The 25851-nt window shown below is 40.7% G+C and overlaps 1 protein-coding gene across 14 annotated transcripts in view; it reads right to left on the bottom strand.

The window, feature by feature from the left end:
* PUM2 (pumilio RNA binding family member 2) overlaps positions 1 to 21552 on the bottom strand; it is a 104893-nt gene extending 83341 nt beyond the window's left edge. For all 14 annotated transcript variants that reach the window (XM_077960099.1, XM_015111784.3, XM_077960094.1 and 11 more), the window contains exon 1: positions 21325 to 21552. The gene's annotated coding sequence lies outside the window, so the exon portion shown is untranslated. The remainder of the gene's footprint in view (positions 1 to 21324) is intronic.
* Between the last annotated feature and the right edge of the window lie 4299 nt (positions 21553 to 25851).

Here is a 25851-nt window from a genome sequence, read left to right as displayed (position 1 = left end):
TACCATAGCTGTGTTCAAAGATATAAAGATAAATATGCTCCTAAAGAATGAACAAATGCAAAACTTCAGCAGAGAAAGAAAAACTACAAAAATAACCAATTCTAAAACTGAAGAAAATATTTTAAAATTACACTGGATGCACTTAGCAGATTGTAAAACAACAAAAGAAAGGGTCAATGAACTTGAAAATGTATCAACAAGATTTCTAATTTGAAGAATGGGAAAATAGTGGGAAAAAAATGAACAGAGCTTCAGTGACCTATAGAATGTCAAAGCCAAATAAAACAGAGATGACTCTCTAAATTGAAAATGCTGTATTTAGGAAGCAAGAATCTAATTTAGGTGCAGTGGCTCATGTCTATAACCCCAGTACTTTGGGAGGCCAAGGTGGGTGGATTATTTGAGCCCAGGAGTTAAGAGATCAGCCTGGGCAACATGGCGAGACTCCATTTTTACAAGAAATTTCAAAATTAGCTTTGCACACGTTGGTGCATGCCTGTGGGCCCAGCTACTTGGGAGGCTAAGGTGGGAATATCGCTTGAGCCTGGGAGGTCAAGGCTACAGCCGTAAGCCATAATTGTGCCACTGTACTCCAGCCTGGGTGACAGAGCAAGACCCTGTCTCAAAAAAAAAAAAAAAAAAAAAAAAAAAGACCTTATGTTCTCCATATGGTCCTATTTGGTCATAGGTAAAAACAATGTCTCTACAAAAAATACAAAAATCAGCCTGCTATGGCAGGGCATGCCTATGGCCATAGCTACTTGGGAGGCTGAGTCCCAAGCAGGATCGCCTGAAGTCCAGGAAGTCAAGGCTACAATGACCCGTGAGTGTGCCACTGCACTCCTGCATGGGTAACAGAATGAAAGTCCCCCCGTCTCAAAAAAATAAAAAATTAAAAAAAGGAAAATAATGTAATTTGGAGCATATGTATACACACTGGATGGTCCTGGGTATGTCTGAAGAACAAAGAGAAGACTGTAAGTTATTAGAGAAACGTTACAGACTGTTTTGACAGATTGGTACCAGAGCAGCTTTTGAGAACTGGCAAGCTCTGACTAGATGAAGCTGGTCTCAGAGTAGTGGCAAGTTGCTTCCGGTGCTACTAGGTAAAACAGGTCTCAGGGTTACAGTGGGCCATTTCTATAGCTGGAAATTAAATTTTCTTGTTGAAAATTTAATTTTTTGATCAGATGTTAAGTGCTCAAGTGCCTTTTTCCTCTGGACCCTAGATTCTGATTTAGTTGGGTGTTACAAGAATGACCTAATGTATAATTTTCACATGAACAATACCAAAAAGTACAACTTACATGTAACTGGAGTTCCACGAATGAACAGGGTGGTAAAAATATCGAAGAAAACAATGGCCAGAATCCCCCCAAATTTGGTGAGAGTCAAATTTACAGATTCAAGAAATCCCGTGAACACGAGGATAGATAACAAAGAACAAACAATTCTACACCTACACTCATTATAAAAACACTGAAAATCAAAGATAAAAAGTCCTGAAGATTGCCAGAAAAAAAACAACACATTACATAGAGAGGAACAATGATATATGAATGACTGCTAACTTGGAACCAGAAATAACGGGGCCCAGAACATAAAGGACAAGATTTTAAAGTGCTGAAAGGAGTGCCAATCCAGACTTTTACACCTGGTGAAAATACCATCTTAGAATAAAGGCTGAAACTGTAATACTGTAAAATGTATTTTTGGCCTTTGTCCATTTCCTGGCAAAAAGCTCCTAAAACCCCTGGAATTGCTGGAGTAATGAGTGTCTTCTGCATGCTAATGAGCTGACTGACTGGGGGCTGGTTGCCAGGGGAACCATCCTCTTGATTAGAGAGTTTGAACTTTCACTTCCCCCTCCCGCTTCCAGAGAGTGACTGAAAACTTAGTTATCACCAAGGATTTTAATGCCTATGTAATGAGGTGAGGCTTCTGCAAAATTCCAAAATGTCTGAATTCTGGGAGCTTACAGATAGCTGAACTCTTGGAGGTTCCTGGAGAGTGGCCTGCCCCATTCTCCCAAACCTCATCCTAATGCATCTCTTCCATCTGGCTATTCTCAACGGTATTCTTTGTAATATCCTTTATAATAAATGGGTAAATTTAAGTAAAGTGTTTCCCTGAGTTCTGTCAACTGTTCTAGCAAATTAATTGACCAAAGAAGGTTAGAGGGACACCTGATTTACAGCTGGTCAGTCAGAAATCTAGGTAACAACCTACGACTTGTGACTGGAATCTGAAGTGGAGGGACAGTCTTATAGGCCCAAGCCCTCAGTCTGTGGGAGCTGATGCTCTCTCCAGGGAGACAGGGTCAGAAATGAGTTAGAGGACATCCAGCTGGTGTCCACTGGAGAATTTGCTGCAGGACAGATTGCTTGATATAGCATATCAAGTAATACATGTGGGATCACAGAAGTGATCTGTATTGTAAGGGTACAGTAGGATAAACTGTGTTTTTATCCTACAGCCTTACATTTGGTGTCAGAAGTGGGATTTGCTAATGTACAGCCCTGGCTCACAGAAACGTGGTTTGTTCAGACAACTTGGGGAGAGAAAAAGAAAAGAAATACGCTGTTTGGGAATAGAACGAAAGGATAGGGGATGAGAAACTTTTGATTCCTAGGTGGCCACGTGGTCCCTCATGGTATGGAACAGGAGTTGGGCTGCGCTCAGTTACTAAGGGTAAAAGTTACCAATGGAATTTAAAGATGGACTTAACTTTCACAAAGTAAATGTCTAAGAAAACGCACACTAATTTTAAGGAGAAATATTCAATCCCTTGGTTACTGTTATCCGTAACAGCTAAAATAAAGTGCTAGATCGGACCTTAATACAAGACCAACCTCAGATTTCAGTGACTGAGCTTTGGCCAGCAGCCTTAAAGCTGCCCCCCAAAGAGAAAAATTATGCAGAGACCTCTAATCTAACAGCCATGGTTACTAAGAAGGTAGTCAATGTGGGGAAAAGGCAAACCCAAGAAAACTGTTAAAACCAGTATCTAAAGCAGAAAAAAAAGAAGAAAAGAAAAAAACAGTATCAGTAGTAGACACGAATTTTTCTCAAGAGTCAAAGTAAGCACTAGAGCTTTACCTTTTTTGCTTACTTTCAGGTTTTTATCAGTGGTCCAAATAGATGAGGTCATGTAAGTTAAAGAACCTCTGGATAATTTTGAGAGGTCTCTAAGCTCTTTGGATCCATTCTTACTGTTGGGATAAATCATGCCCCTAGTGTAGGAGTCAACATTTTAGGCTGTGCAGGCCATATGACCTCTGCTGCAACTACTCAATTATGCCCCTGCAGCACGAAAGCACCTACAGACAATACCAAAATGAATCAGCACAGATATGTCCCAATAAAACTTGATAAACTGTAAATTCTGAGTTTCATGTGTTTTTCATGTATCACAAATTTTTCTTCTAAAATTTTTTCCAACAATCAAAAAATGTAAAAACCATTCCCATAGAGTGGGCCATGCAAAAACAGGTGATGGGTCAGATTTGGCCTGCAGGCCACAGTTTGCAGACCTCTGCTCTCGTTCATCTTCTCTCTTGACTGCTCCCCAAAACTCAAATACACAAAATCCACTTCCAAATATGAGTATACCGAAAGTTAAGCATCAGGGCTTTGCTTTCAACTTTTTCACTTATACTACTAGAGTGTTTTATTTTTTATTTTTTATTTTTTTGCCCCCAACAACTGGGGGTTACGGATCATATCTAAATGGAGGTGATTTTATTATCTTTCAATAATCAGGGTAGTCATAGTAAAAAGACTTAAAAAAAACCCCACCCCACCAGCATGACTTAAGCTTGGCTTTTCTGTTTAGGGTGTTACTGTTTATTTCAATTATGAGAAAGAGAATGAAGGAGAAATTGGGCAAGACAATGGGAGACAAATAACTTTTCCAACTTCCATGCAATAATCACCATACAGACTATAACAAAGTTGAAGGGATGGGGAGACAGTTGCCCATATGCCACTAAGTGGGACTCCTAAATTTCTGAAGTACGTCAATCTGCTGTCTCTTAAACAGCTACAAATGCTGGTGTCATCTGATGGCAATAAAAAAGTTAGAATTTGGATATAAATTTAGTGACTTTATCCGAATGATTAAATCTTAGGGAGGAAAGATCTTTTCCAACAAGCAATAGAACCTACTAGCAACTGGTTATATACTATTTCACTGTTTCTTTGAAAAAAATGTATTCAGGAGTTATGGTACCATGTACTGCTTGGGGTATAAATTCTATCTTCAATTTTTTTTGGTCTGCATTATTAAGGTTCAAATCTCCAATATTATTTTCTTTAATAAATAATTAGAACTTACCAACACAGAAAACATATGACAGAAACTTTTCTTTGGCCAAGACCCAGTATAATCTTATATTTGAATTAAAAAGTCATTTTTGAGGTTATGACTGTTTCCTAGCAAAAGAAATGACAGTGTCTTATTTTGCTCATTCTAAACTTTAACAATATTAGCTAATTTTTCTATAGGCAGATTGTTACTAACGATGTGAGGAAAAATAGGTGAAGTACTCATATAACAACTTGATTTAACTCAGTGATAGTTTTCCTATTTACTAGTGCATAATCCAAAAAGTCAACAACTGAGCACAGTGCCTCATGCCTGTAATCCTAACACATTATGAGGCTATAGTGGGAGGATCGCTTGAGGCCAGGAATTCAAGACCATCCTTGGCAACACAGGGAGACCTATCTCTACAAAAAAATTAAAAAATTAGCTAGGCATTATGGTGCACACCTGTGGTCTCAGCTACCCGAGAGGCTGAGATGAGAGGATCGCTTGAGCCCGGGAGGTTGAAGCTGCAGTGAGCCATGGTAAGAGTAAGACCTTGTCTCAAACAACAACAACAACAACAACAACAACAAAACAAAAGCCAAAAAATTGATAAATAGCTTGTGTAAAGAACCAAAAAAAATGCATTAATATAGGACATTTACATCATTAAAAGTTACCTGTTTTGGCTGGGCAGGATGGGTCATGCCTGTAATCTCAGCACTTTGGGAGGCCAATATAGAAAGATCGCTTGAGCCCAGGAGTTTAACATAGTGAGACCCTGAGATATGGTTTGGATCTGTGTCCCCACCCAAATCTCACATCAAAATGTAAACCCCAGTGTTGGGGGTGGGGCCTACTGGAAGGTGACTAGATCATGGTGGCGGAGTTCTCATGAATGGATTATTGCTATCCCCTTGGTGCTATTCTTGTGATAGTTTTTCTAAGATCCAGTTGTTTAAAAAGTATGTAATACCTTCCCCCCTCTTCCTCCTGCTCCAGTCACATAAGAGGTGCCTGCTTTCGCTTCACCTTCTGTCATGATTCTAAGTTTCCTGAGGTCTCCCCAGAAGTAGAAGCCACTATGCTTTATGTACAGCCTGTAGAACCATGAGACAATTAAACCTCTTTTCTTTACAAATTACCTAGTCTCCCAAAAATTTTTTTTAAATTAAAAATATTATTTATTTCTGGATATCTGGTCCAACTTCTTACCATATACCTACCATTAAAAATAGGTCGGGAAAGCATTTGGAGATACAATATATGGTATTAAACCATTCTACCGCCACATGGTACTAATCACACTTTTATAATCTTATAATTATAAATTAACGCCATAGTAGAAATTAACCTCTGGGGTCAAAGGGATTAGTGACTGTCTTAGCTATGTCAAATGTTCAACATTTAATGAATAAAAAAAACATTTTATGCAATGTGAATTTCGATCATAAAATCAATTAGTATCTGGATAGTGACTATTTACATGTCTTCATATATTAATATACAATGCTCATTTTAACATAAGGACAATGAACAAGGCTTTGCCTTAGACTTTTTGTACTGTTGAAGACATTTACCAACACAAAATGACTAATGATTGCAACTTCACATGGGCACTACTTCTCCAAGTCTGTCATCTACAGCCTGGAGACTGTATCTATTACAAAGACAACAAAATTACATAAAAACCTAGTTGAGTCACAAATAAGTCAATACACAGAGTGACTTAAGCTTCTTAGGACATATTCTTCATAATCATCCTCCTTGGACTGTTTTTTTTTTTTGGGGGGGGGGCGGGGACAAAGTCTCATTCTATCACCCAAGCTGGAGTACAGTGGTGCATTCTCAGCAATCACAGCTCTCTGCATCCCCTCACCTCAGTCTCCGGGAGTATCTGGGACTAAAGGTGCACGCCACCACGCCTGGCTAATTTTTGTATTTTTTGTAGAGACAGGGGTCTCCCTATGTTGCCTAGGCTGATCTCAAACTCCTGGGCTCCAGGAGTCCTCCTGCCTCAGCCCCTCAAATTGTTAGGATTAAAGGTGTGAGCTACTGCACCCAGCTGGACTGATTTTAAAGAACATAATCGTTGAACATTAGTGGTATCTATGGCAAACAAACAAGTGCTGAATTCCTAAAGAGTACTTTCTTCTGCTCAGCAAATTAAATCACTTTATTGCAAATCTGCCAACAAAATTTTTTTGTTTAGCAACGCCTTTTCTCATTCACATGACAAAAGTAAATCTAAATTCAGGTTTAGGTATTTGTAGCAGACCATTAGCCTTCAAAGATTTAACAAAGTTTCTACTATTCACACCAACAGTACAGAAATTTATTTTTCTGAGGGCATACATTGAATCATACAATTTTTTAGTGATGATGAACAAGTCACTTAGCTAGTGGATCAACCAAGGGCTACATCAACAGTCTGTTTTCTAGTTTGTCCAAATACTTTCATGGGGGAGTTACCTCTGCTTGCTTTATCAGCAAGGCAAAAAACTCTATAACAAAGAATAGTATTACTGACTCAACTATAATAAGAAAAAGTTAAGTTTTATGTTTTGAATGAAATTTGGCATAAAAATTAGTGTTGTCAATGTACAGACTTACAGTAATCAAAAATCTCCTTGCAAGACCCTATTAGCTCAAAGCTCAAATATTTTAAATGTTTTATTCCAACCTCATCATTTAGACAAATCTACATATGTGCAAATATAAGACTTCTGTTCCATTAAAATTCTCTGAAAGGGGAATTACCATATATTTGGGCCTTTACAAAAGTCTCTCATCTTATAAGGCACCGTCTCAACTGACTTATTTGACGAATCAAAATACTGCTGAAGAAAAATTGCCTTATTTTGAAAAATATACTACTTAGAGAAGATCTACACACTAAACGGCCTCAATCTATGCTGGGTTTTGATGCTTTAGGTATTGCCTGAAAGAAGCAGGTCAAATAATTGAGATGGAAATGAAGATGACAAGCTTTAGAAAACTTTACGTAACACAAAAAGTGGTTTTTGGGGGTTTGGTACTTTTTTTTTTTTAAGGCAGGGTCTCACTATTGCCAAGGCTGGAGTGCAGTGGCATTGATCATGGCTCACTACAGCCTTGAACTTCTGGGCTCAAGTGATCCTTCTACTCAGTATCCTAAGGAGCTGGGGCTACAAGTGCATACCACTATGCCAAACTAATTTTTGCATTTTTTGTAGAGACAGGGTTTTGCCATGTTGCCCAGGCTGGTCCTGAACTCCTGAACTCAAGCGATCTGCACCTTGCCTTGGCCTCCCAAAATGCTAGGATTACAGGCATGAGCAAATGTGCCTGGCTTAAAAAGTGGTTCTAAAGTCAAAGATACATCATAATTTTTTTTTTTAAGAGACAGGGTCTTGCTCTGTTGCCCAACATGGAGCACAGTGACGTAATCAGGGTTCACTGTAGCCTTGACCTCCCAGGCTCAAAGGAACCTCACATCTCAGCCTTCTGAGTAACTCGGACCACAGGTGCCACCAGGCCTGGCTAAATTTTGGGTGCATGTGTGTGTGGTACAGATGGGGTCTCACTATGTTGCCCAGGCCTATCTTGAACTCCTGAGCTCAAGGAATCCTTCCACCTCAGCCTCCCAAAGTGCTGGGATTACAGGCATGAGTCACTACACCTGGCCTAGAATTCCTGAATTATTTTGTTATTTAAAATGTGACATCATCCTAATAGTGGAGTAAGACATTATATGACTCATAATGTAATGTAATATGAAACAGTACCACCACATATGAAGAACTGCCTTCAAAAAACACTAAGCTTCAATCTAATATTATAATAAAACTACTGATCCAAATACATATTTATGACATAAAATTTTGAAAGGGGGGAAGCAGATTACATACACTGTGGTATAGGACTAAATGTCAAAAAAAACTGTGTAAGCCTTGTTTGAATCCTGCTTCTCACAAACCAGCTATAAAGACTTTTTTTGAGAAAAGTTAGAGAAACTCAAATATAGAATGAGTATTAGATAACAGTAAGGAATTCTATTAGTTACGATACTAGCAAGAGGATTGGGTTTGGTTTTTGTAAGTCCTCATCAGTGAGAGCATTTATGCTTGAAACGGCATATTGCTTGGGATTTACTTTGAAATACTCCTTCAAAAAGTAAAATATGGGTATAAATAAGATTTCACACAATGTTGCATACGGATGGTAGCTATCAAGGGTTCACAATACTTACTATTCTCTCTACGTGTTTGAAAGCTTCCATAATAAAAATGCTAGGTGGTTAGAAAAAAATAAAGTTTAATAAAATACATACAGTTGTCTGACAGAAAGCCACATAAGGCAGGTATGGTATCTAAGCTGGGCCTTGAAGGTCAGTTACACAATTTGGACAAAAATTGTTTTAAAACATTTATAAACTGCAATTTTATAAAGGGGGTTACTCTTTATTCACTTAGGGTCCAAGCCTTCATATAAACTTAATTTCACTTATTACTTCCTCAACCGTACTTTTGACTAGTGTATGAAAATGTTTCCTAAAAACTTATTTCCAAATGGGTACAAATTTTAGAGACTAATTTTTAATCAGACAACCTTCCCCCAAAGAGAATAAAAACAGAAATTTTATTGAGCGCCCCATTTTATGCCACAAATTGTACCAGGCACATTATATATAATTCTCACTACAATCCAGCAAAGTAGATACTGTATCATTACTTTGCCAATTTCCCTACCCTAATATACAAAGCTACTAAAATGGTAGAGAACATAATACTACCAAAACTCCAAAGCCCATGCTCTTTCCCATACCAACCAAGCATAAGCCATCACTCAAGCTAATGCCAATTACACTACTCTCCAAAAGCCGTGGTGGCTCATGCCTGTAATCCCAGCACTTTAGGAGGCTGAGGCAGGTGGATCACCTGAGCTCAGAAATTCAACACCAGCCTGGCCAACATGGTAAAATCCTGTCTCTATTAAAAATACAAAAATCAGCCGGGTGGGGTGGTGTGTGCCTGTAATCTCAGCTACTTGAGAGGCTGAGGCAAGAGAATCGCCTGAATCCCAGAGGCGAAGGTTGCAGTGAGCCAAGATTGCGCCACTGCACTCCAGCCTGGGTGATAGAGCAAGATTCCGTTTCAAAAACAAAACAAAACAAAACAAAAACACCTGGACAACTCTTTACCATTTATCCCTTCATGTGCAAATCCCACAAATCCCTCAAAGTCTGGCTCAAATGCAGCTTTCCCTAAAACTGACCCCATACAATCTTTCTCTTAATTCACACGGAATTTAACTGGTATGTTGACGTATTACTAATATATCTTGCCCATTAAATTTTAAAACTTCTCTAAATCATAACTAGGAAAGAAAAAAATTCCACACAATCTCATCAACTGTTCTGGTTATGCCAGTGTTCCATGAAATGTTCCTAGTTATGAGGGAGGTCAAAAGGAATACTAAGAATATAGTAATAGGGAAGGGAAATGATACAATACAAATATTCCAGGTTATTACATGAAAAGGGAACGTGAAAACCAATCTCTGCTCCTATCATCCCAGTTTTGTAAAAACAGGATGCAAGCATATATGCGCCGAGTCACACGTAACCATGAATAATGGTCACACCTAGAAAAAGGATATGCATTATTTTTACATTACATTTGATAGTTCTTAACTCCTAGAATGTTTTCCACACACTAGTTATAACTTTAGAAATACTTAAAATACATACATGATAAAATCACAGCACATTTATATAGTTCTTATAGTCATGTTAACTTGGAAATCAATGGCTTTATATATGGTAGCACCCAAATATTTAATAAATTAATAATATGCCACATCTAAGCACTAAAAAATAAGTCATTTCTATAGCTTATTTCAAAAAAAAAAAGTTTACTACAATGTATGAGCAAGACTAGATTTTTCCTAAATACACTTACATACAGGATATGTATCATGACTTGCAAATAAATTACAGTAGTTATGTAATTCTGCATGCAAGGTGGTACATGTCTGTAATCTCAGCTACTTGGGACACTGAGATAGGAAGTGGGACACTTGAGACCAGGAGGTGGAAAATGACCAGGGTTAACTCATCTCAAAAAAAAAAAAAAAGAAAGAAAAAAAAGTACAATAAAATATCTAAACTAAGCATCACTTAAAAGAAAAATATTTTCAATTTTCATTTCAGTCTTGTTTGAAAGCTTCCAACCATTTTAGAATATAAAAGAATTTACGTGTACACTCAATACCTACTACAGTAAATATCATTAGCCTTACTTTTATGACACCAGGTTTTTAAAAAGCAAAGCCCAGTTTGTAGACATAAATATTCTCTCACCATCTAATTTAAAAGAAAAAAGAAAAGCAGACCGGATGTGGTGGCTCATGCCTGTAAGCCCAGCACTTTGGGAGGTCAAGGCGGGTGGACTACCTGAGGTCAGGAGTTCAAGACCAGCCTAGCAGACATGGTGAAACCCTGTCTAGTAAAAATATAAAAATTAGCCAATTTTGGGGGCACACACCTGTAATCCCAGCCTCTTGGGAGGCTGAAGCAGGAGAATCACTTGAACCTGAAAGGCGGAGGTTACAGTGAGTCGAGATCGTGTCACTGTACTCCAGCCTGGGCGACAAGTGAAACTCTATCTCAAAAAATAATAAATAAAAGAAAAACACAGGATAAGTATTTACAAATGTCATTTCATCTAGGTTAGTTCTATCCTACTCTTGATAAATTCCTCAATGTAAAAAAATTAAAAAAAATAAAAATAAAAACAGGGCCAATTAAATCATACATTTAATTTATAGTCAATATATTTGACAGTATGCTGTGATAAACATGATTTATGTATTTCTAGCTTTCAAAGTATTTTAGTACTGTCCTTTGCTTTGTAATGTATTCTTTAACAGGTTAGGGAAGGAAGAAGTGGTTAAAAAAAAAAGTCATTACTCCTATCATCCAAAAATATTGTTGATATGAATTCAGAAAATACCAATGGAGGTGAAAATATGCCAGTTCTATAGAATGCTGCATTTCACTCCAACAGCAATGTAAGATAGGATTAATCACAAAAGAAAGCTAACTCTTTGGTGCCAAAGTTTAACTACCTGGGTAAAATACACAACGCTAAGATGCGGAATGGATCAGAGTTCCATCTTTCTCAGTACATATATGGTGAGGACCTGATAACCGACTCCCAGAAGACTAAATGCACTAACAGATGTAGTCTGGAAACTCTTCATGTACCCCTCAGGGATAGGAGCACCCCAATTTTGAGATCACTAGTTCTCAAACACTTACAACACACATCAGAGTCCAGGTAGGAGGATTTTATAAACTACAGTTGCTCAGGTTCCACCTGCCAAAGGCTGGCTTGAATTAGTCTGGGCGGCAAGACAGGCAGAATTTTATTAGTATTTTTTAAGCTCTCCAGGTGATGCTTCCCCTGTGCAGATAGGGTTGAAACACTCATACATCACCATATGGCTAAGGAATGTATCCACAAACACCCTAGACGTTTCCCAACTAAAAAATTTTGTTGGTATCAATCATCATGGTATAACAGAAATCAGAATCAAAAGACCTAGCATACAGTTCCAGGTTGGCCACTGACTAGCTAAATGAACTTGATCTCATTTGTCCGTTTGCAAATGGAAACAACAATGCCTCCCTCTTAGGGCTGTTGCAAAGATTGAGGTAACACATGAAACTGAAATGCAAGTGCTTTCTAGAGAATTAATGACACATCAAACTGAACTTTTTATTTGTTTAAAAACCAATATAAAATTCTCTGGACTGGGCACAGTGGCTCATGCCTGTAATCCCAACACTTCGGTTGGCCAAGGCAGGAGGACTGCTTGAGTCCAGGAGACCAGCCTAGGCAACACAGTGGGGGCCATAGCTCTTACCTGCACACCACCCACTCCCCATCCCCACAAAAAAAGAAAATATTTTGACCCAGAAGTTTCTCTTTTGGAAATTTACCTTAAACAAACAGCACCAACACAAATGAATTAACTATATAAAGATACTTACTGCAGCACCACTTATATGGTAGTACAAAATTTAAAAAATAAGCTAAACTCAACAGAAAAAAGTTAAAACAATGAGCCATTACAAAAATTACAAGTAATTAAAGTTATATGTAAAATGTCCATGATATTAAGTAAAAATACCAAGTTGCCTAATGTGTATCATATGATCCCATTTTTGTTTAAAGAAGGAGCGGGGCAATGTATGACTATATATGTTTGTGGGAAGTATGAAAAAATAAACACCTCACTCAACTTTGGTAAAGGAGAAGGTACTGTTGGCTTTATCTTTGTATTTTTCCATGTTGCTAAGACTTACTAAAGTTAGCAAAATAAATTTCTTAATGTCCTATATAAATACAGCTTAACTGCATTACAGTTTGGAAACTATCAAAGTACAAAAGTTATTGTGTTACTTTTTGTTCCTATTAGTATTAGGCTGAGAGTCCAACAAATGAAGACTTGTTTCACATGGCTCTTAGTAATTTACAATTGTTACATGCTATCAATTAGAATTAATACCTCACCAAGGAAAAACAACTTAAGAGACGTTAACTAGAGGCCTGGTACGGTTGTTCAAGCCTGTAATCCCAGCACTTTGCGAGGCCAAGACGTGTGGATCACTTGAGGTCATGACTTTGAGACCAGCCTGGCCAACATGGTGAAAGGCCGTCTCTACTAAAATACAAAAATTAGCTAGGTGTGGTGGCAGGCATCTGCGATCCCAGCTACTAGGGAGGCTGAGGCAGGAGCATCGCTTAAACCCAGGAGGTGGTGGTTGTAGTGAGCGGAGATTGTGCCACTAAACTCCAGCCTGGGCAACAGGGCAAGACTCCGTCTCAAAACAAAACAAAAACAAGAAAAGAAAAAGAAATGTTAACTAAATTGTAACAGAACTAAAGGAAGAAATCTGAATGCATGGTCTGAGACAACTGGAGAAAAATAACAATTTTAAGAAGCAGACTTTAATGCAGTTTCTTTAGAATTTTCCTAAGTATGCTCCTTATTCACTAACTCAGTGTTTTCAGAAATAAGTGGTCCCTTGTCCGATACATTTCAGGTATGCTGCTCAGTAGCACCCACCTCCTCTTTTGCAAGCTCTGAGTACATGTTCAATCTTTCCTTCCTTCTGTTACTGGCTCCAAGAAATTCTACAATTAAAACTTTAACCTTAACCCAGTATTACCATAACTTTTCTATAAATGTTAACACAAATACATTTTATGTAGTGTTTCTAGTCATTTCCAAGACAACTTAAAGAAAAATGAATGTGAGGTATGAAACATATTCAATTTTCTCATAAGACTGGGTAGAACAGAGATTTAATTTTTGTCTAGGAAAACCCTAACTTATGGTTAAAAGCTTTAAAATATATTTAGTTTGTTATGACTTATGAATGGTCTAAGAAATATATATGAATTGGATAAATCTTTGAAGTAAAAAGGAATCATTTAGGTGATTAGTATGCATTCTGGTTTTTAAAGTTCCTCAAGTAATCAAGAAAAGCTTTGAACTGGTTAACTTTAAAGTGAGATGAAATGACCAAGCCAATTTCCTAAAGATACTTAAGTTTTAAAAAGGCAAGTAGTTACATCAAAAACACCACCAAACATCTAGGCAGAAATGTATGAAGAGAAACCAAATCTGTGTTAGTTTCAAGGATTAAGTATTAAATCATATATATATTTACAGACAGGGTCTTACTCCGTCACCCAGGCTAGAGTGCAGTGGTGCCATCACAGCCTCCAAACCTGGGCTCAAGCAATCCTCCTGCCTCAACCTCTAGGGTTACAGTAGTGCCACACTATGCCCAGCTAAATTATATATTTTTAAAAGGGTCTATGTTTAAAAAAAAAACTTCAGTATAATTTAAATAAAACTTACTTCATTCACTTAAGCAAATGTTTGGAAGACGGCAGACTACCTTAAAGGAAATACACAAAATAACAAACAAAAAAATTAGCTGGGCGTATTGGTACATGCCTGTGGTCCCAGCTACTCAAGAGACTGAGGTGGGAGGATCACTAGAGCCAGGGAGGTCAAGGCTGCAGTGAGTCATGTTCACACCACTGCACTCCAGCCTGGGTGACAGAGACCTTGCCTTAAAAAAAAAAAAAAAGAAAAGAAAAAGAAAGTTTCTAAATAAAAATAACTAAATAATTTATTAAATAAAATAGCAAATAAACTAGTAAGTTTAATGCTAACTAGTTGTGCTAGTAATTGTACAAACAGTGGGTACGTACAATTCTCATTATCCAGAGAAAGAAGTTATACCAACCCCTTGGATGCAACCTTATTCTTAACACTAAGCTTTAAAAGAAATTTCTGTTGGGCATGGTGGCTTGGACCTATAATCCTAGCATTTTAGGAGGCCAAGGCAGGAGGATTGTTTGAGTCCAGGAATTCAAGACCACCTGGGGCAACAAATTCGAGACTAGCCAAGGCAACACTGCGAGATCTTGTATCTACAAATAATACAAAAATAACTAGTTGGGTATGATGTTGTGCGCCTGTAGTCCCAGCTCCTCAGGAGGCTGAAGTGAGAGAACCGCCTGAGACTGGGCAGTTGAGGCTGCAGTGAGCAGTGACTTCGCCACTGTACTCCAGCCTGGGCAACAGAGTGAGACACCCGCCCTTACCCCAGTCTCAAAGCAAAAAAAAGCAATTTCTTAAGTGGAGCATTATTGAGGCAATAGAGTTGTAACAGAAAATATCTTCAACATTCCCATTAACAGATACAAGGTTTCATAGTCTTGTTTTTTTATTTTACTTTATTTTGTTTTTTTGAGACAGGGTCTCACTCTGTTGCCCACACTGGAGTGCAGAGGCTCAATCTTGGCTCACTGCAATCTCTGCCTCTTGGGATCAAGAGATCCTCGTGCCTCAGCCTCCCAAGTAGCTGGGACTACAGACTGGAGCCACCATGCCCAGCTAATTTTTGCGTTTCTTGTAGAGATGGGGTTTCATCACGTTGCCCAGGCTGGTCTCAAACTCCTGAGCTCAAGCAATATACCTGCCACCGCCTCCCAGTGTTAGGTGCCCAGCCTCATAGTCTTTCTTATAGTCAGTTCCTCAAGGAAAAGTCAAATACCTAACTCCTAATATAATCCAGGAAAACTACACAGTAATTCTCTAAGGCTTTCCAAGGACAGCATGATTGTCTAAATCATCCTAAATTACAATCCTGGACTGTCCATATTAGATAAAGGACTTCAATCTGGTGGGTTTCTACCTATCTCTCCTTTGTCATCCTCCTCCCTATAACTGCACCTTAAGCTCTTCCATTCCCCCCATCAGGATTACTACAGCTATTAATCCCTCTGGCCGAATGCCACTTCACCCATCTCGGGACTAAATTTACTTCTATAATATTTTAAGATTCCGCTTTACCTCCTATGGAAAGTTTTTCCTGTTTCTTCAGTCTCTACCTACATGTGTCCACAGCACTTTTTTTTGGGGGGGGGAAGGGGGGAGACAGGGCCTCTGTCGCCCAGCCTGGAATGCAGTGGCACGATCACAGCTCCCTGCAGCCTCAATCTCCTGGATTCAAGTGACCCTCCCACCTCAGCCTCCCAAATAGCTTGGACTATAAGTGTGTGCCACCGTGCCGGACTAATTTTTAAATTTTTTGTAGAGACAAGGTCTCCCTATGCTGGCCAGGCTGTTCTTGAATTCCTGGACTCAAGTGATCGATCGTCCCGCCTCAGTTTCTCAAAGTGTTGAGATTACAGGCATGGACCACTGTGCCCACACCACAGCACTTTTATAATACCACCTCTGTGGCAGGCTAGCATGCTACACTGTAATCACAATTTTAATCCTCTTTCTCTCTACTTTCCTATAAAGGCCTTAAAAACAAGGACCACATATCACCATTATCACCAACACCTAAGGACAGTGTGTGGCACATGATATGTCTGCAACTCTCAAAAAAAAAAAAATGTGTGGGGCAGGGCACAGTAGCTCACGCCTGCAATCCCAGCACTTTGGGAGAACAAGGTGGGTGGATCACTTGAGGTCAGGAGTTCAAGACCAGCCTGGTCAACATAGTGAAACCCTGTCTCTGTTAAAAACACAAAAATCAGCCAGGTGTGATGGTGGGCTCCTGTAATCCCAGCTTCTTGGTAGGCCGAGGCAGCAGAATTGGTTGAACCTGGGTGGCTGAGGTTGCAGTGAGCAGAGATCACGCCTTTGCACTCCAGTCTGGGCGAGAGCGAAACTCTGCCTCAAAAAAAAAAAAAATTGTGCAGGTTTCTGGTAGTCTAGCTTGATGAAAAGACAACATTTTAATATTCAGACTACAAATGGACTGAATATCCATACTCCATGAATATTTTCTCAGCCACGATTCTGAAAGAACTGGCAAACAATTTACCTTTAGCAAGAGCCTAGAGCACTCCTACTTTTGCTAGTGTAGGATGCACATAATTTAGATACTAAAACGAGGGCACCTAAGACTCTTCTTTGGATAAAAATAAATTACACTTCCATGGAAAGGTGGTCCAAGAAAACACCTATAGGCAAAATCTGGAGCCATTATCCTCTCACCTTCAAAACATAATTATGTTCACGCTGAATTGGTTTTAAAGATTCAAGTTTTATCACAGATAACTGAATGTTTTTGCATGTAATTACGCTAAAAGTACTGATAAGCTACTATGGAGATGTTTTTAATAAATTAAAAATGATGTGGTCATCAAAATGGAAGATACAAGCAGTTCCCATCTGTATACATTTTTGGTATTTATAAAATCATACAATACAATCCACATTTTTTTCTTCCTACAGTTTGCTTCATTTGACTGCCTAATAAAGACCTATACTTAGGGGCACTCTGCCTCTAACACTCATTTGCCTTCTTTAATGTCTGAATGCATAAGACCAATTGCATCTTTCTCTCACTGATCTTAACTGTTTCAGAAACTGCCTAAAGTCAGGGATCACCACTCTGAGATCCAGAACTTGTTACTCTTGTCATAAGATGGCTACTACAATAAAATAGATCAAAGAGCTATCCTCAAACCAGGTTCCCTCCATTAATGTATTTTTCCCCAGAACTAAAAAAAAATGTAAATAATCCTTCCCTACTGCCCTGCCATGACCACACTGTATGTGTGTTGGCAGTCAGCTGCAGGTTCCATTTCCCCAGGCAGTATTGACTAGGTGGTTTTGAGTACAGTTTCACAGCCAATTGCACCAGGTCCCTTCCAGGAAACATTTTAGGGTGCTACTGTGGTCCCAACATATTTTGCTCCAAATAGGTGATGACTACTTTTTTGTTTCCTGTCCCATTTGCAGTCAATCAAACCATCTAACAATTCAATTACCTCCCTTCTCCTTTTACACTTCATGCTACTTCTTTTTTTGCACTTGCCAGCTACAGAGATAGGCATACAAGGTGTGTACATTTGGATATTTCCCAGTACTCTATTCTAAAATCTTTTATTCCTCCACAAGAGAATGGTGAGAGAGTAAGAAGTGAAAATCTACAATACGCAACCTGAAAATGGATGGGATTCAGTAGCTAAACTTGCAGAATAGAGCTTATTAATGAAACTATGCTTTTGCCAACATGCTTAAATAAACAATCTTTTTAAAAATTCTTTAAAGCACTTAAGAATATAAAAAGGAACCAAGCAAAGGTCAAACAAAACTTTTAATGCTTGTGTTTAACTAGGCATGCCTTCATTTTTCATTTAAAAAGATAAATCTCTTTATATTTGTTATTTGAAGAAAGTCACTAAGGAAAAAAAAAAACACTTAACATGTCTCTAAACATAATGCTACATGAAATTCCAAAAGCATTTATCATGCACCTACCTAATAATTCTATACAGCATTTCACTCACTGGAAAAGCTTGAAAACAGAAAACTTTTTCAACTACAAAAGCAATTAAGTTTTAAATAAAAACTGTCTCCTGTCTATATTGCCAAATATAAAAATCACTATTAAAATATTAGCTCCTAAATGATAGGGTTTGAGGAAACCTTTTTCCACACCAGAATTCAGAACTGACTGAAAGACACAGTAGCTGGACTTGTGCTAATCCAAAGATTTCCTTTACTACCGATAAAGTCACAGTGGAGGCATAATTTAGACCTAGGCCAAGAGGGCGTCCTAACACCACACTCCATAATTATTTTAACCCAGTCACAAGTAGCACTGGACAACTACCGTCCTCTGGAAATGAGGAGTCTAACTTTGGTATTCTCATGAAAAAGCAGGGCAAATTAAGTGCTTTCTGCAGGGAGAAGACTCAGAGAGAGAGAGAGAGGGGGGGGGGGCGGGGAAGGGGCTCAGCCATATTTCATCAGCCTTCCCTCTTAAAAACTCATCAAAGCGAAGTGAGAAGGTAGGAGAAGGTAGGACAAAAGCAACAAGTTAGACTATTTTAATGCATTTCCTAAAAACAGCAAGGGTCTGGCACTGCGGCTCATGCTTATAATCCCAACATTTTGGGAGGCCAAGGCGGGAGAACTGCTTGAGCCCAGGAGTTTGAGACCAGTCTGGGCAACATAGCAAGTCTCGCCTATATTTAAAAAAAAAAAAAAAAAAAAAATTAAAGAAGAAAAGCAAGAAATATACTTAATACGCCACAAACCAATTTACCTGGTATAAGTATAATTTTTATCTTAATCACACCTGTTAGTAAAATGGTCTCAAGCTGTGACTGCAGCCATGCAGACAAAGCCATGTGAGAATCAAATATTTGGATATTTTAAGTACCTGCAAATTTTAAGAATATGAAAAAATACAAAGTATTTCCATATCCTGGAAACCCAACAAAGTATTTAAGTTAGGAAGTATGTAGAACTTGAGTTTAGGAGACAGGAACCCACCTCCACTTAAAATTATGCAGTTCATGTTAGGGTCTATAAAAAGGAGACAGCTTGGTTACTGAAAAAAATGGGCTGTCGATTTCACACCTGGCCTGAATCTCTGGTCATAATTACTTTTGTTAACTAAGATAAGTACAAACTCAGGAAGGCAAATTATCTTTCAACACCAGAAAGGTTTATAAACAAGCCCGAACACCAGAAAGGTTTATAAACAAGCCCGGTGCGGTGGCTCACGCCTGTAATCCCAGCACTCTGGGAGGCCGAGGCGGGAGGGATCGCTTGAGCTCGGGAGTTGAGCCTAGGCAACATAGGAGACGAGCCTAGGCAACATAGTGAGACCCTGTCTACAAAAATGCAAAAATTAGCCGGGCGTGGTGGCATGCGCCTGTAGCCCCAGCTACAGCTACTCGGAAGGCTTAGGTGGAAGAACAGTTGCAGCCCGGGACGCGGTGGCTGCAGTGGGCCGAGATCTCACCACCTGCACTCCAGCCTGGGCGACAGAGAAAGACCCTGTCTCAAAAAAGAAAAAAAGATTCATAAACAAGTATGGAATGCTTAAGAGAAACAAAATCCAAGTATTATGTGGTAATTCATATACAGTATTTGTAATGCCTGAGAATTGAGTCTAAAGTGACAGCTTTGTAAGAACAAATTAAATGTCAGTAATTTAGGCTCTTTTTAGAAGTTGAAATCTTGCTAAATACTGGAACACCTAAGAGAACTTTGGACTCAAATTAAGGAAAGCATGTGTTAAACACAGCTTAAATTGTTGGAATATGCTTAAGATTGTTACTGGCAATTATAACTCAAAATAGCTAGACCTGTAAACAGAATAAAAAACTGGACCTAAATCCTCAAGAACCAGGTTTCTGAAATATAATTTTATTTTAAAAATTATCGCAAACATTTTCTGCATACAAAAACTGCCCTCATGGACACCAAGAAAATTCTACACAATGCAATTTCACCAAAAATCGGAATTTTAAAGAAATTCTTGCAGCACGGAAAATGCCATCATTTACTCATGATGATTGAGCAAATGAAGTAATTCATTGTTAAAAGGAGGCTAAGAATAGAAACAAATCGAAAATATTCATTTTTGTTATTTTTTTCTTTACAGGATTCCTTAAGTCATCTTCCAATACTCCAGGTCACATGGCGAAGAGTCACCTATTAAACACGAAATCTAACCATTAAACAAGCTTTAAAAATCCTTCGGTAACTCCCTTTATTAAAACTGTTTTCTTGACATACAATACCTTTACAGGTATTACATTTCTCTTCAGCGTGTACAAACATTTTTCTCATGTTTTCCTTCACCAAACATCTGCCCCCAGTTTTCTCAACAAGTAAAAATCTCGAAGTACTAAGTCCTAACATGATGCTTTCAAAAGTTTACGTATGTTAGAATAAAAAGCCGTAAGTAGGTTTTCTCTAGCTGTGTTCTCAGAAACAACACTTTTACACGTGTTTGGGCACAAAACTTTAAACATCTTCCCCAAAATCTGACCCAATTCAGATACAAAACTACTGCTCAAATAGCAGAAGCCGCTAATCTTGTCTTTGGTTACAAGTTACATATTTTTCTATCGAAATCCGTTCCTATAGTAAAACATCACCTAAACAAGGCGAATCCAAGTCACTGCTTCATACCTACATCTGTCCACGGCAAGCTTTTCCCGGACACACTCGGGCCTTTGAAAATGCCCACACTTGTTTTCATAAACCCACTCCTTCCTCTTCACCCACTTGCAATCCGCATGCTTCTCTGGGGCCACCCGGCCTCTCCCCCACTTTCCGAAACCCAGGGCCGACAGCTCAGTCTCTAACCTCCAGTCCGCCGAATCTGGGGGAGAACGGGGTCGGCGCCCCAGGCCCCCCAGGCGGCGGCCCAGCGGAGGGAAGGAAGCGGGAAAGCGGTCGGACGGGAGCCCCCTCCGCCGCGCGCGCACACCCCCTTCCGGCACCCCTCCCCCTGCATTGTGCGAGCGGGCCACAGGCCGCACCGGCCCGGGCACTCAGCAAGCCCCGTCCGCCCTCCCGCTGGTGATCGGCTCCCGCCGACGCCGCCGCACAAAGCCCAGGGAGCCACCCCGGCAGCGCCACAGGACCGGAGAAAGAGCGAGCGCGGACTGACTTACAGGGCTGCTGCGGCCGCGCTGCCTCAGCCGGGGACACCGACCGTTGGGCACACGGCGGCGTCGCTCTTGGCGGTCCTCCCCCTCCTCTGCCTTCGGTGGCGGCAATGTCTTCTTTCTCCACCTACCACCCTCCCCCCCCACCCCACCTCCTCCTTCTCCTCCCCCTCCTCCTACGAACCACCGAAGTACCGAGGGTGAGACACAGAGACTCACAACAACATGGCTGCCACCGCCGCCTCCCCTCCCCTCCCCCCCGCCCACCGGGCGCGCGCAATGCATCCCGGGAGAAAGGGGAGGGGGAGCTCTCACCGAGGCGCGGCTCCTTTCAATGCCTTGCGTCCCAGCTCCCGCGCTACTGCCGCGCGGGCCGGGGGCGCCCTGCGCGTGCGCACGTTCTCCGCGCTCTCACGTGTTCGGCCGCCTCTCCGGCGTGCCCTCCCCCGCCCTCACCTTGCGGGCTCGCGTTTCCCTCCTGGGCTCTGCCGCGGCGCCGGGAGCGCGCGCCGGGCTGGGACAGCGCAGGCGTGCTGTTGCCAAACGCTGTGTTGGACTGTCTTACCGCGTGGGGCCTCGACTTCTGAATCTTCTCACTCTCGGCTTCCTACCCGGTTGCTCATTGTTTTCCCCCAACTGGGTGTGCAGGTGTCTGCGCCCGCGCCGCCCACCTTGGGGTACTCCTGGCATTTCGCTTCCGGAGTGCTGGCGCCCGCAAGAGCCGGACGTTAATTCAGGCCTTTAGCTTTCACCCAGTACCTCCGCACGAGACGAGGGAGATGCATTTGGAGGTAGAAGATTGTACCCCGTGAGAGGGCTGTCACTCTTCTCGTCTTGCACCCCAGGCAGGTGGAGCCAGCTCTCAGCAAATTGTCGGCCCCCCAGTGCTTGGTCCCGGTGCACACAAAGGAAACTCATGTCGTTCTCGAGCTGGGCCAGTGATTCTCACTCGTTGGCTGTTTCTTTTTCTCGGGTACCAAGCGCTGTTTCCTTCCCGATTTACAGGCTGGTTGGAAACCCCAAATCTGCCTTGCTGTCCTGGCCCCCCGTGCAAAGCAGTGGTGATTCCAGGATTCTAACCTAACCTGCTCCAGGTCACACAGCTGTAATAGGCACCGTGTCTGATATGTTCTTGATGGTTTGCACAGCTCCTGGCTCTCCTGACATGCTGCAATTCGTAAAGATTCAGGACCTCCCTTATACTTTGCTTAATGTATGTATTCCCTGGGCGACTGTGAGCTCCACGAGGGCAAGGACCTTGTGTTTTGTTTTACACTGTGCCCTCAAGTGCCTGTTGAATACATGGGCTCTTCGGTTTTTAACTATTACTGAAAAATGTCTGACATTGAAATCCATCCCAAGCCCCTACCTTAGAGTCATATTGCAGGCTTCTAGATATTTTCACTTGAATGTTCTTGTCGCCAAGCATGTTAAAAACTGAAGTCACACCCATCCCCTACCCCCCACTCTTGTACTGTCTCTATAGTTGGCAGTGCCACCACCTATTCATTCCCCAAATTACCCCTCTGAGAACCATCCTTGTCTCTTCCTTTTATCCCCCACTCCAAATATAAATAACTTACCAAGCCTCGCAGATTTTTACTTCCCAAGTAATTCTGGAGACAGTCTCTTCCTCTGCCTCCTCACTAATACTAGCCTTGCTTCCCAGGTCTGGATTTCTGTAGCTGGCTCTTAATCAGCTTTCCTGTCTCCAGTCTCATTCCCTCCAATCAGTTCTGCTCACTGCTATCTAAAATGCAAATCCAATTCCTGGCGCTCAGGCCTCTGCTTCAACCATCTCATTGCTCCCCATCACCCACGACAGCATTTCCCTAGTGTGCTGCGTTCAGTATTAATAGATATTCCTTTAAGAAATGTCTCACGATCAAGTAAGAATGGGAGATACTGGAGTGTACACATTTTGCTTTCCTTCTCCTTTCCCCTCCATTAAGCTGATAATAGCAGAAGGGTCTTTATATACAGTTGCTTAGTGTGGGTGAAACTAGATAAATCCATCACAGGCTGTCCCTTAGAGTATGGAATTAGGACTAAGAGACCCCAACCTCCAAAGTCTCTTGGACCTGGGATCCCTTGGGCAGACTCGTTCCATCCTGTAAGACAGGGAACCTGTAGAAAAGAGTGGAATTGAGTGAGAAAAGGAGAGTGCTGACAATGTCTCTCTGTCACATGTTCCTGTGTCTGGCTGGCTGCCTCTACCCTTGGAGTCTGAACCACATTCCTGGATCCTTATAATAAATTCTGCTTCTTTGCTTAAGCTAGATGAAGTGAGTTTCTGTTACAACCAAGAGTCCTACTAAAAGCCATGTGTATGCTATAGTTATTTGTTTGGTGCTTACAACATGCAAGCACCAAAGCACTTTCCATACATTGTCTCATTTAGTGTTCCAGATATCCCCATGAGCAAGGCCAGCTTCAGCACAGACACGTGACCTGTGCAGTTGCACAAGGCCTAGGGGGTGTCTAGAAAGGTTCTGCGATTGGTTTAATGCTCTGATGTCACCATGTAGAAAGTCTTAGTGGTTTTTGACAAAAGGGCCCCTCATTTTCATTTTGAACTGAGCTCCACAAATTACCTATGAGGTGTTATCTCTATTTGACAAAAGGTTTATTTTCTGCCAGACTTATTAGTGCCTTTAAAATAAAAATATGCATTGTAAATATCCAAGTGAGGGACATAATATGCAATGTGTCCCAACCAAATTTGACCCTAGAAGGTGTTTTTTCATGAAGAATCTCTTACACGTTTGGTGCTCTGCAAGACACAGATGAAAGCTCCACCCTTTAGTGATCTGACTCTGCCTGTGTCCCTATCTCCTCTCCAGCTCATGATTCTCTATGCACAGTGAGCAGTTTCTTGCTTCTGTGCCTTCACATATGCTTTGCAATCTGCCATGCTCATTAAGCACTTCTGATTATAATTGGCTTCTCTTTAGATTTACCTACAATGAAAGAATAGACTCCTCAAGCTAATGTAAATATCTCGTGTGCTTGGTAGTTGAGGTGGACATTGTAATTGACACCCCAACAGCCATTCTAATCACCTGGGAACTTGTTAGAAATGCAGAATCTTGGCACCATGCCAGATCAGCTGACTCAGAATCTACATTTTAATAAGATTCCTGGGTAATTCCTATACACAATAAAGTTTGAGAAACATTAGTAAGCCAATCACAATAATTCCATCCCACTTGCTAGAAATTGGTTCTGTAATGGGCGTGCCTTATCCATTTTGAGCCAGTGAGACACAAAGAGGTGCTAACTCAGAGCTTCTGGAGGAAGAAAAGCCAGTCCTGTCTCTCCCCTGAATGTAAACAAGAAAACATGTTGCCACAGTTCCCGCTGACAGGCATCTTATGACCACAAGGGAAATCAGACTGCCAGTAGCCTATCCAGTGTTCATTCTCCCCTTCTACCTTAACAACTGGTCCTGGTGTGTATGCCCCTATGGACTGGAGGAGGCACAGAATGGAGTGTATTGAATTTCCAGCCACAAGCATTGCGTTTGGGAATGTGTCTCCTTGGCCTGTTGAGTTCAGTGGTTCTCAACCAGAGTTGCACATCAGAATCACCTGGGGCGCATTTAAAATATATTAATTCCCATGCCCTACCACCAGAGATTTGGATTTAATGGGTCTTGGCTGAAGTGTGGACATGGGTGCTTTTTAAAAGCTCTTCACAGCCAGGCATGGTGGCTCATGCGTGTAATCCCAACACTTTGGGATGCTGTGGTGGGTGGGTCACCTAAGGTCAGGAGTTCCAGACCAGCCTGGCCAACAGGGTGAAACCCCGCCTCTACTAAAAATACAAAAATTAGCCGGGTGTAGTAGTGGGCACCTGTAATCCCAGTTACTAGGGAGGCTGAGGCAGGAGAATCACTTGAACCCGGGAGGTGGAGGTTGCAATGAACTGAGATCACGTCATTGTACTCCAGCCTGGACGACAAGAGCAAAACTCCATCTCCAACAACAACAACAACAAAAAGCTCCTCAATAGTTATAAAGTATAGCCATGACTGAGAACCACCAATTTAGATAGATGACATCTTAGAGCATAAATCTTAGAGTATTTTAATATTCCTTATGCAAATGGTCTTTTCCACTGAGACTGTGAAACTCCTTGTAAACTCTTTATGTAACCTTGTCGATTTGATAAAAGTAATACAAGCTTGGTTGGGCACAGAGGTCCACAACTGTAATTCCAGCACTTTGGGAGGCCAAGATGGGAGGATCACTTGAGGACAGGAGTTCAAAACCAGCCTGGGAAACATAATGAGACCCTGTCTCTACAAAAAAATTAAAAAACAAGCCCTTTAGAAAATTTTTCAGAAATAGAAAGCAGTTTAAATCATCCCAAGTTTAATATCACAGAAAACGAATCACATTTGGTGAACACCAATCACATTTGGTGAATTTATTATAGGCATAAATACAGATTTAAGGATGAATGGAGAAATATACAGGTAGAGTAACATGAACAATAATAGGTTCTTCACATATTATTTTTAAAGCAAAG

Source organism: Macaca mulatta, chromosome 13, assembly GCF_049350105.2.
Source record: "Macaca mulatta isolate MMU2019108-1 chromosome 13, T2T-MMU8v2.0, whole genome shotgun sequence".
Classification (NCBI taxonomy): domain Eukaryota; kingdom Metazoa; phylum Chordata; class Mammalia; order Primates; family Cercopithecidae; genus Macaca; species Macaca mulatta.
Note: the sequence above shows the minus strand (reverse complement) of the source record. Positions and strands in the feature narration are given on the sequence as shown.